At 42.3% G+C, this 11,699-nt stretch overlaps 1 pseudogene; it reads right to left on the bottom strand.

Annotated features, from left to right (window-relative positions):
* Positions 1-5,163: 5,163 nt before the first annotated feature.
* On the bottom strand, positions 5,164-6,520 carry LOC146238140 (uncharacterized; annotated as a pseudogene).
* Positions 6,521-11,699: the final 5,179 nt, after the last annotated feature.

The raw sequence follows: 11,699 nt of genomic DNA, 5'->3' as shown, positions 1-11,699 counted from the left end.
GAGGACCAAACCTGCCATATTTAAAAATGAATGAATGAATAAATAAATGTCCACATCCATGCATTTAGACATAAATAAATGAATACATGTACTAATTAATGCACAATTGTCAATCAATATTACCTTATAATTTACATGTATTTATGTATTTATTTGTGTATTCATGTATCTATTCATTTATTTATTCATTCATGTATTCATTCATTTATTAATTCATGTGTTCATTTATTCATTCATTTATTCATTCATTTATTCATTCGTTCATTCATTCCTGTATTTCTTCTTCTCAATATGTTAATGAGATGTGTCAATCAAAATAGGTAGGCGGTATTTGACACACCATTGACTAATCGTTTTCCACGCTTTGTATTCGATTATGTAGCCTTACATCCATCCTTGCTGTCATGGACAACATAGCCTACATGGACAGGCTGGCCGACCTTGTTGAAAACAAAGATTTAATTCACCATATATGATATTTGGATAAACAAACATGTTATAAAGATTTTAATACGTTAGTTGTGGGCTATCACTTAACACCCAACTTCACTACGCTGACCGGCCAACCATGTGTTTACCCCGATAAAAACGTAAACATTTAAAAATAAAAAATCCTGATTGTTGATTGTCAAACCAACATATTTGTCCTGTGTGTAAGAGCGAGATAGACAATCTGGCATATAGCCCCCAATCAAGCAGAAGAGAAATTTGTGAAGATTGACGACACAAAGTTAATCATCGAAGATGAAAAGTAGCTTAGTCCTAAATGGAGTTGTATGCCCCATAGCACATATTTTACAAAGACTACGGCAACAAAAGCCAAACGTTGCCACGTTATATTGGGAATGGGATGCCGTTGCGACGGTTATTGTTGGAGCAACAAGTTGCCTAAATAGCCTGTAGCCTATGCCATGTTTATGTACATGTCAGCTTTACATGTAGAAAAGAAAATCTCAGAGAAGGTGAAAGGCTTGGTAACCGGCGTGGAGAAATGCGCGTCTAGTGTGAACAGCATCGCGCCATTCGTAGTATATTGTGGCGCTCCAGGGCGCTTCGCAGCCAGTGTGTCCCAGCCGTTAGCTAGATTGAATCTATGGCTCTGGATTGATTGCAATGTCTGAACATCAGTTTCCACGCCTACTGGCCTCCTCTCATTATCATATTGGGAACAATGAATGAATGAATGAATGAATGAATGAATAAATGAATAAATGAATAAATGAATAAATAAATGAATAAATGAATAAATGAATATATAAATGAATGAATGAATCAATAAATCAATAAATCAATACAAAATAAATAAATACATAAATGTAAAATATATGTAACTATTGATTGACAATTGTGCATTAATTAATATATATATTCGTTTATTTCTGTCTAAATGCATGGATGTGGACATTTATTTATTCATTCATTCATTTGTAAATATGGCAGGTTTGGTCCTCCATACTAGGCTACTTAACACTGGAAATTTAACACTACAGTTTATACTGTGTAGGCTTAGGCGGCAGCCATGTTTTGTTCCCGTCATGTTCATAAGTTCACCATTCCACAGTTCGATCGACACCAAAAATGTCGAGGAGGGCAGCCTTTAGGAGATGTGGGAATTGTGCTTTTAGCCAGATGCTCCGATTATTTTTGTGATTTGTGGAAAACTTGCAAGTGGAGTGAGACTGCGTCCCCGGGTGTACATTGTTATGACTTAGCCTCAGTGACAGACTCGGCTCGCTCACTCACTGGCAGTGTGTAAACAATATTGTTGTTCACTCAATTCTACTCCTAAAACGTCAGGGAGGGCTGCTTTTTGTAGACAAGAGTCTGCTGAAGATAGCCAGTATATAGGATCTTTCAAAACAAGCCTATTTCATTTGTCATTTTCCTGAGAAAGCGACCTACGTTAGCCAGGCTAGTTTCACTCGGTCAGCGTATTTTAAGGTCTCTGACAGTCAGAATCACTGTTTACAGGCAAAGGGCGAGTTGTTGGTCTTTGGTCAGATGTGTATATTGACCAGTTTAGAGCTAAATACTCTTGCCAGAGCCTGGAATTGAGCCAAATGTTTGGAGTGACTTTGCATGGCCGGGTCTCCATCAGTTCAACACATTTGGATTTAAGTTCAAGTAATGCCACTGCATTTCACAGTCAAAACTGTAGTTTATGTCAAGTGTAGATGTAAAAAGGTTAATTTTTCACAACTGACATGGATCTTTTCTTCACTTTTACATGTCTGGAGGGTCATGCAGAGGCCTGCTCAACAAAAAATACGGAGTGTAACAGAGGATGCCCTGCAACCTTCACCCCCACCAGTTTGCCTACAGAGCGAACAGACCCACAGGAGACGCAGTGGCGGCAGCACACCATGCCGCTCTGTCACACCTGGAGCAGCAGGGGAGCTATGTGCGAATGCTCTTAGTGGATTACAGCTCTGCATTCAACACCATCCTCCCACACAAGCTAGTGATTAAGCTGGGGGACCTCGGGCTTCCTTATACCACATGCAGGTGGATCAGCGGCTTCCTCTCTGGCCGCAGACAGTCAGTGTGGGCCATCACACATCCACAGCCCTTAGCCTCAGCACTGGTTCCCCCCGGGGCTGTGTGCTCAGTCCCCTGCTCTACTTCCTCTACACACACGACTGCACCCCTGTCCATCACAGTAACACAATTGTAAAGTTTGTAGATGACACCACAGTGGCAGGGTTTATCTCTGGGGGGGATGAGCCCGCCTACAGAGAAGAAGTGGAGCAGCTGTCGAATTGGAGCACGGCCAACAACCTTCTCCTTAACACTGCAAAGACAAAATAACTCTTAATAGACTACAGGAGAAAGAAGACCGAGATCACACCATTGACCATCAGCCGGATCAGTGTGGAGAGGGTGGCAGACTTTTGCTTCCTGGGGGTTGATGAAGAAAGTGTTTTGTCCGTCTCTTCATAAACGGAGTGACTAAGTTCAGTTGAGTTCTGGATTTTAATAAGTATTTATCAATCTGCAGATTGGGAGAGAAAACCAGACCTCTGACAATAAATGACAACACAACACCAGGCTTAGGTCTCAATCAAGTCTCTCTCCTCTCTGAAGGACAGAGGACCATCTTTTATAGGGCACAAGAATGTAAACATAGATAGTGACAGTCAGGCAGTAATGACGTTACAACAGTCTCAGAGAAAGAGATTTACAGCTCCCAACACATGACCACTCAAACTACAGAGTTCATAGTTGGAGCTCTCCTTGTAGTCATGACAAGGACCATTTAGCCAGTACTTTCTCCTGATCTCAAACATCTATTAACCCTGACACATAGACACAATCTACTCTTATTAATAGCAAGCTTACATGAGAACATACTAACTAGTATCCAATGACTAGTTCTCTTGATTAGTGAATAATGAAAGCACACAGGAAATCTAAATTTCTTCCACAGTCCCCCCTTTTGACGTTTAACGTCAACACAACAATCATTCATCAACTGTTTACCTGGGGCCTGCTGTAGTGCCTTACATTTCACAAGTTTCATAACATTTCAATACCTTAACAATCAAACAATACAGTATCTTTTATTACTCACTACAGCATACATGATTATAGGATTTGAAGAAGTATTAGGTAGTACCCAATCAGGTGAAAAAGGTACAAAGTCAATGAAGTGAATAGCTTTTGTTTAGTTCTCTAGATAGGGCTCCCAGAAATGACCTTAACCCTCCTTCTATTTTCCTTGTTCAAAGTTGCATGGCATTATACACTTTGGTGATATTGTAACCTCTGATTCATCCTAGTAACACAGGCATTTCCTAGGACCTTACAAAAGAACCAGCTTACAGCTATTCACTTCATAAGCAAACAGCATAATGACAGTTTATCAACGATTCTAGAAACATAGGCATATTTCTCTCCTGGACATAACCAAGGGTCGTGCTCTCGTGAGCTCAACACAGCAGGGTATAGACCAAACATTGTTCATTACATGTAAATTCAGAGCATTTCAAACAGTATACAAGCAATAAAGTAACCATTATCTTTAATTAATGTTAACTGATCTGTGGTTAAAGACAGATCTCTTCAGATTGCATACAATATTGTATATCAATTGGAAAATAGAAGGAGGCAAATGGCCATCTTTATTACATTGGCAAAGTAGTCACGTGGTACTTGAGATTACATATCAGACAAGTCCATCATTCTCAGGGCAATACAGTAATCATCAGTTTTGCTTGCTTTTGTCTGTGGCTTGATTTGGGCTACCATAATTTTACTGGCATGCCTCAGAGAGCCTACTGCACAGCACTGTACACAACAGAAAGTACACATCTTCCAAGCACAAACCACAATCAGCACAACAACGATTAACTCGCCCAATCCAGTGATTCCCATTTGAAATATAGTCGAAAAAGAAACCCCACCCGAGGAGGTCAGTCAGCACAATTCCAAGCTTCAAGTTCCCCCAAAGCTGAAATTATCTCTTTAATGTGAGCATATTTGTGATATTAGCAGATTCATCTGGGATAAAAGTATATCAGTCATGACCTATCACAGAGCTGACAACAGATAATCCAATGCCATAGGGTTCTGTAGCACTACCTGCCTCATGGCCTTCATCTCAGAAGCAACCGCAGTTAAGGCGTTGGCTGTCTCATTACCAATAGACTCCAACCCTAGTGCTAAGCTCCTAATATCTGTAAAGGCAGTGATAACACCATACACAGGGAAAATAGCAGCTGAAAACATGACAAGTGACTGAGGTACTATTGAATCCACGTGATGTGATCCCAGATTCTTAACATCTGCTTTAATAATACTTCTTTTGTGGCGGTGCCACCAATGTTTGAGCAAGGGGTGCAGGGGCAACCCATCTATAGGTCTGAGGGCTCCTACAATAAACCCAAGGTAACCCGTTCCCGACCAGTCGGCCGGCAGGAAATAATAAGCACTCTTACCACATCCCCACATGGTGCCCTTGGTAGCTACATGAGGAAGCCAACATGGTGATGTCCTTATACAGTACTTACAGGTCCATCTGCAACAGGCAATCATGCAACAGGCTGTTAGCATACCTAAACACAGTGTGGTTAAATGTATTTTTTTTTTTCAACTAACTTCCCATAATTATTTGAACATTCAATCAACCATATACTACATCTTCTGTAGTATGCTAAAGGTGTATGAATAGCGTAGTCAGCAACATCAGGAATTAATGTCACCCATCCAAATGGTATACAAGACAAGTAACATTGAAATCAGATACAATGGAACTTTCAAATCATCCAGTAGAGGGTGAGCATACATAGAAACCGTATCCTTACATGTATTATTCCCCAACACTCTCACTGTACCACTCTGCCATACACCATAACCATGCAGATGGGGCATATTCAAGAGATGACTGATTCGTTCCAAAGAACAGTCTCATTTGTTACATCCAACCTTACACGAAACCACTTCTTAACCTTACACATATCAGGCATTGACAGAGGGACAGATATCCCTGGATAACCTCCAGGGTGCTTGGGACTCTAACCACAAACTCTGTCCCCTCTAATGCTGGTCCAGTCATTTTTTTTCTTCCACGGTAAGGTGTTGTTGTACAGATTGTTCTTCATGTGTGCTTTATGATGAATCTCAATGTTCACATCAGTATAATTGGGAGCGTGCAATAGTGACTCTCGGTGTGGCTCATGTATGCGATGTCTGTGGACTCGTGCGTCCAGTATCAGTAAATGTCTGTCAGGTGTGTGCGTCAGTATGTCTGGATCTCATCTTGCATCGTAGCTCAGGCAGCGGCCTTGGTTTCCTTTAAACAACCGAGTGCCTCTGCCTCAGTATCTTCTCGTCCCCGTTCTGGGTTCTGTCATCTGCTTCATGTAGAGGCCGGGGAAGACTGAAAGTGTCTTCCCCTCTCCAGGCTCCTCTCTCTGGTTTCCCGACTGGGTGCTGTCATCTGCTTCATGAATCACATATGGGGGAGAGAGGCATGGTAGCAACAGCAGCCCCTCTCTGGCTTTCTCCACATGTGACTCACCTTTCGACGTCTTCAACACCTCCGGGTGGGTGTTCTTTGGGACCTCCTTCTCAGCACCCCTGGATTGGAGTGCTGGATGGCGGGGTCCTGGTTCTGGCTCAAATCGGTCCGCTGGACTGGAACCTGCTCCCGGATCAGCTGCTGCAAACGGGTCTCCACCCCCCTTGGTGTACTCCTGGAAGAGTAACCCGGTGGGGATGAGACAAATGACAAGTTGGAGCAGGCACCATTTGGAGGTGCACCAGCTCCTCCACCGGCCCCTGACTCTCCGTTTGAACCCTCCACCGTGTTGTTCGGTGGCGGGGCTGTTTTGCAGTGTGTCGCATGGCTCCATGTTGGACGACCCTCCACTTTCACAGCTGTGTGAGTCACCAAGATAAACAGCTATGGACAGCTCCATCTCGGTGAGAGGCAGTCCTCCATTTGTGCACTTTCACGTGCACGTAGTCTCCCGGTTGATAGGGATGACATGGCTCCCCAGGCAGGGCAGCTTTCACCTGTGAATGCACAACCCTGGCTGCTCTAGTTAGGGCGTAACAAAAGTTTAACACTATATCATCCATTTGGTGGATATCCATCTGTGTCAGTGATAGTGGGAGAGACAGGCAATCTCATTGGTCTCCCTTCAACTATCTTGTGTGGGGAAAGTAAATTTCTCCTCTGGGGAGTGGACCTCATGGCTATAAGAGCTAGTGGAAGTGCATCAGGCCACTTCAGGCCTGTCTCCACATATCTTGGCTAGTTTTTTTTTTTTTCAAAGGTCCATGTTGCCTCTCCACTGTCCCCGCAGACTGTGGGTGGTAGGGACAGTGGAAATGATGGTTGATCTGGAGCGCTTATCAAAGTTCCTGAAATATTTTGACCTGTGAAATGTGAACCTCTATCACTGGACAGTCTTGTGAGGATCCCATATCTACAGATCACATCTCTTATAATAAAATCTTGGCTACCGTGGTAGCATCAACTTTCCGACATGGGTAGGCTTCTACTCATTTAGAGAACATGACAACAATTACAAGTACACACTCAAAATTACAACACTTGTTCATCTGCATAAAATCAATTTGTAAATTAATAAAAGGACCACTTGGTGGTGGGTGGGCTGGGTGTCTTCTCTTTGGTCCCTTTCCGGGATTATGCTGCTGGTAAATATGACACTGAGCACAATGTTGCTCAGCCTTTGTGGAAAAACCAGGTGCAAAACCAATTTGTATTTACTATTGAGACCATACCCCCCTTGCTCGTATGGGCACATCCGTGTGCCATGCGAGTCAACCAAGGGAACAATGCACGTGGAATCTTTCACACAGCCAACAGATAACCAACCATCCCTCTCAGTGTTATCAGCAGCGACTTGAAGGTCCACCACAACATGAAGAGAGGGAATGCGCGTTTCTGGTTGCTGAGACACAAAAAACAAATACAGACCTGGGACACATCAGAGGGCCGCAGCCTTTGCTGCAACATCAGCTCTAGTATTTCCTCTTGAAAAAAAATTTCTGCTATTGTTAGTATGAGCTTCACACTTAACAATAGTTGGTATCTCGGTAATAGTATTAAATTATCAAATCATCTTTCCATTCTTAATTGCTCCACCTGAGGAGTTAATGAAACCTCTTTCTGGCCATATGGCACCAAAATTGTGAGTAACTCCAAATCCATACCTCGAGTCATTGTGAATATTTACGACCTTGCCTTCTCTGACAAACAACATGCCCTTGTCAAAGCAAAACTCTTCCTGCTGTGCAGACAGTTTACCAGATTTGAATGTCTCACTGTCCGTACAGACCGCTTATCCGGAGTTTAGAGAGCCATCCCATGCTCAGGACGAAGATCCATCTACGTTCAACACAAGTTCAGCATTAACCCTAAGTTTGTCACAACATATAAGGTCTGGGTGTTAGCACTTTATCTACAACCATCTCACAGTCATGTGGTTCACCATCATCAGGGGTGGGCAACAATGAAACTGGATTCAATGTGGGGCATCTATGGAATGTAATGTTACTTTGAGTCAAGAATTACAGTTCATACTTTGTAGCTCTAGTGGCTGACAGGTGTTGAGTTTTGGTGCGTAACAGAAAAACACTTACTGCATGAAGAACCATCACTGCCAAGGGCGACCCCAGCACTATATCTGAAGTTGCTTCCACACATGTTGCCGCAGCACAGACTGCTCGTAAGCACGGGGGGGAAACCTGCTGCCACAGTATCTAAAGAAGAAACTTACATAGGCGATACGCCTCTTAAGATAACCATGCTGCTGGGTCAGTACACCCTGGTGCATTCTGGCAGACCGAGAGCTGGCGCTTTGGCCAAGGCCTGCTTAAGAGATACAAATGATTTATCAGCTTTAGTTTTCCACAACAAATGAGTATCAGTCTCCTTCCTTTTATCAAGGAGAGGTCTAGCCAACACAGCATAATCAGGGATCTACTAACGACAATACCCGGCTGAACCTAGAGTTGTTTTGGTGTTCTAGGCTTCGGTATCCATCGGATGGCCTCCACTCTATCAGGCGTCAATAGACGCTCTGTACCTTTGAGTGTATGGCCCAGATACTTGACCTCCTAAGACCATAACTGCAGTTTTGCCTTTGAGGCCTTGTGGCCCTTCTCAACCAGTGCCTGTAGCACAACAATAGTGTCCTGTTGGCAGGAGGCAAGATTCTTAGAACATATCAAAAAGGTCATAAATATACTGCACCAGAGTAGAGCCGGCTGCTAAGGTGACATCCTGGAGCTCCTCTCGTAATGCTTGACTAAACAACGTAGGTGATTCAGTGTACTCCTGCGGTACAACTGAAATGTATAGTAGACCTGGCGAAACGTGAATGCGAACAGTTACTGGCTCTCTTCTGCAATGGGAACAAAGAAGAAAAAGCAACCAATAGTCATTTACAGAGCTAGAAAGTAACAGGGTTACTTGCTAAGTATCGTAACAGAGTTAGGCACAACAGGATGTATAACACAGGCATTACCAGCTTATAAACCCATAATAAACTTCCAAGTATTTGATTAGCCTTAAGGGATCAAATTGACTTAAGTCTACCTATGACTCCTTGTTTCAACAAAGCATCAATAACTGGGACAATACCTTTCCCTACTTCTCTATCACTAGCATACTGAGGTCCGGTTCTCAAAAGTCGTACTACAAACAATGATAACAATATGATTAGCTTGTGTGGACCACAGGAGCTCAGGCCCAGCTTCTAGCAAGGCCACATCAGCGGTCGCTAAAATCTCTGCATTCCACTACTGGGGGATGTGTATGGAATTGCTAGGCCAAGTGTTCTTTATCCTAAGGAATAGACAAGAAACATCAGTAGTGCATATCATTTCGGTTTAGTTTGCACAACAAATTCCTTTAGAACAGATTTATTCGACACCCCATAGTTGAAAGAAGTAGAACTCTAACCTCAAGGATTTCAACCTATTTTTTTCTTTACTTTAGAGGATTCTAACCTCAGGGCCTCTAACCCTATTTTTTAGAGGACTCTAACCTAAGGGACTCTAACCCCATTTTTAGAGGACTCTAACCTCAGGGACTCCAACCCTATTTTTTAGAGGACTCTAACCTCAGGGACTCCAACCCTATTTTTTAGAGGACTCTAACCTCAGGGACTCTAACCCTATTTTTTAGAGGACTCTAACCTCAGGGACTCCAACCCTATTTTTTTAAACATATTATTTTCTTTCCGTAAGAAATTCATTTGCAATGTCATTAATTTCTCAACTTTCTTTCCTGCATTCTCCTGCATCAATGTACAGTTATGTTTGACATAATCCATAACCATATCAACAGTTTTGTTCTCCCAATGTAGAACCTGTTTCTTAACTTCTACCTGGAGTTCAGGAGACAATCCACATATGAACACATGACAAAGTGGCACGGGGATGCAGCTGCTGTAATATCAGAAAGTTTTTTCAAAAAAACATTCTAGTAAGTCTTTCCAGATAATCTTTAGGATCCTCATATTTTCTCTGTTTGCAATCATACTTTGCTCCAGTCAAGCAACACTCCTCCAGTATTACTACCATTAAACACCAACAGAAATGTATGCTTTATGTTTTCTCAACATACCAGGCTGGAGTTCACCCTATAACCCTTGATTCAAATCAATAAAAGTAGGTATGTTAGCACTGATAGCTATTTGCAAATCTCTTAGAAAATGTTGCTGAGTCCTCTCATGTCAGGAAATCCCTTTCCTAGCTCCCTCAGCTCAGTCACTGACCATGGGCGATAAAGGTACAGGAGCTGTCATACATCAGGGCCTGGATGAACCATAGGGTTCAATTGATAGTTACAGGCCTTCCTGAATAACCTCACCAATCATATTTGTTGTGATATGAACCTCGACCTTCTCTTGTAAGTACTGTTCTGGCTGCACCTGACCCGCTGCTTCCCCTAATAATGCATTTTCCCTATCTCTGGCTCTCCTCTGTATAGCCATAGCTATAGCAACAACATCATCTTCATTGTCGGTAAATAGGCTACAAATCTTAGGCAGACTCTCTTGTTTCACTTGAGAATTAAGCTACCTTCAGCCTGTTTCACAACTACTGACTTCTCACAATTAGTTTTGGCCCTGTTCGTCTGTTCAAGCAACTTCATGCTAACATGTTCAAGCAATGTCTTGAGTTCCCTCACTCTATGACTTTGTTCAGTCTGATCACCTTTTAATAATGACTTTTCTGTTCATCTCGTCTCTGTCTGAATAGACTAGCATTCTATCAGAATCTGTTTTAGCTTGATCTGACCTTACTTTCTCAAGAAAATGCCACATCGTCTCTTAGATTCAGTTAACCATATCAACATTTGCCAGTTGTAATATTGTTTACACATCCGACTTGTTTCCTTGTCTTTCAGAATGGCCTTTTAAACTCCAATATCTTTACAACAAACATTCCCTCCAGCGGAAAACAATGTCTCGGGTCATGATTAATCCACGCATGCCATCTCTCAATACTTGAAACTTCTTGAATTCCATGTAAATCACACATATATCGGGCTGGACTAACAACGTCTCTATCGCTCCCATACTGGAAGCTAGATTACCCATACTGAATTACAATGTATCTGAATACAAAGTATCTGTAACAAACCTCATAACTGTAGGCTATGTCAACAACTTTTATGATTTACTGCAACAAGAATCACACAGCACTTTAGAATAGTCGCACAATCTGGTACCACTGTAAAACGGTCACAATATTAAAGAATAAGAGAACTACAACATCATGTGGTTGTGAACTACAAATATGGCCCTTTTCAAGCCAAGCTATCCTCACCCTCCGGGCGCTCCATCATGGGACGCGCCTACAGAGACCCAACTCTTTGGGAACGCGCATACAATAATCTCCACAACTCCGTTACCTCATAAGTAACAAAAAACACAATTTGTGCTTAAAAGAGACGAGTTGATTCATAAACTGCCTGTCTGTCTTTCCCTTAGTATTTGATTGTGTCCCTCGCTGATCATTAAATGCCAAGCTTGTCAGTTAAAAGCCTAACTGTCCCTTTACATTGTCAAAGTATCCCTAACTTGTATAAAACCACTTTACCCTTAAAGTTGGTCTCTCGCATAAAGCCTTTGACCCTAATACATTATGACCGCCCACCTACTGTGCTTGGTCTTAAGAATAGCCCAAAACAAAACTTAATACAGTTACAATATAAA

Source organism: Hypomesus nipponensis, chromosome 21 (assembly GCF_054491055.1).
Source record: "Hypomesus nipponensis isolate SF chromosome 21, ASM5449105v1, whole genome shotgun sequence".
Taxonomy (NCBI): domain Eukaryota; kingdom Metazoa; phylum Chordata; class Actinopteri; order Osmeriformes; family Osmeridae; genus Hypomesus; species Hypomesus nipponensis.
The sequence above is the reverse complement of the archived record's forward strand: the minus strand, read 5'-3'. Positions and strand labels throughout refer to the sequence as shown.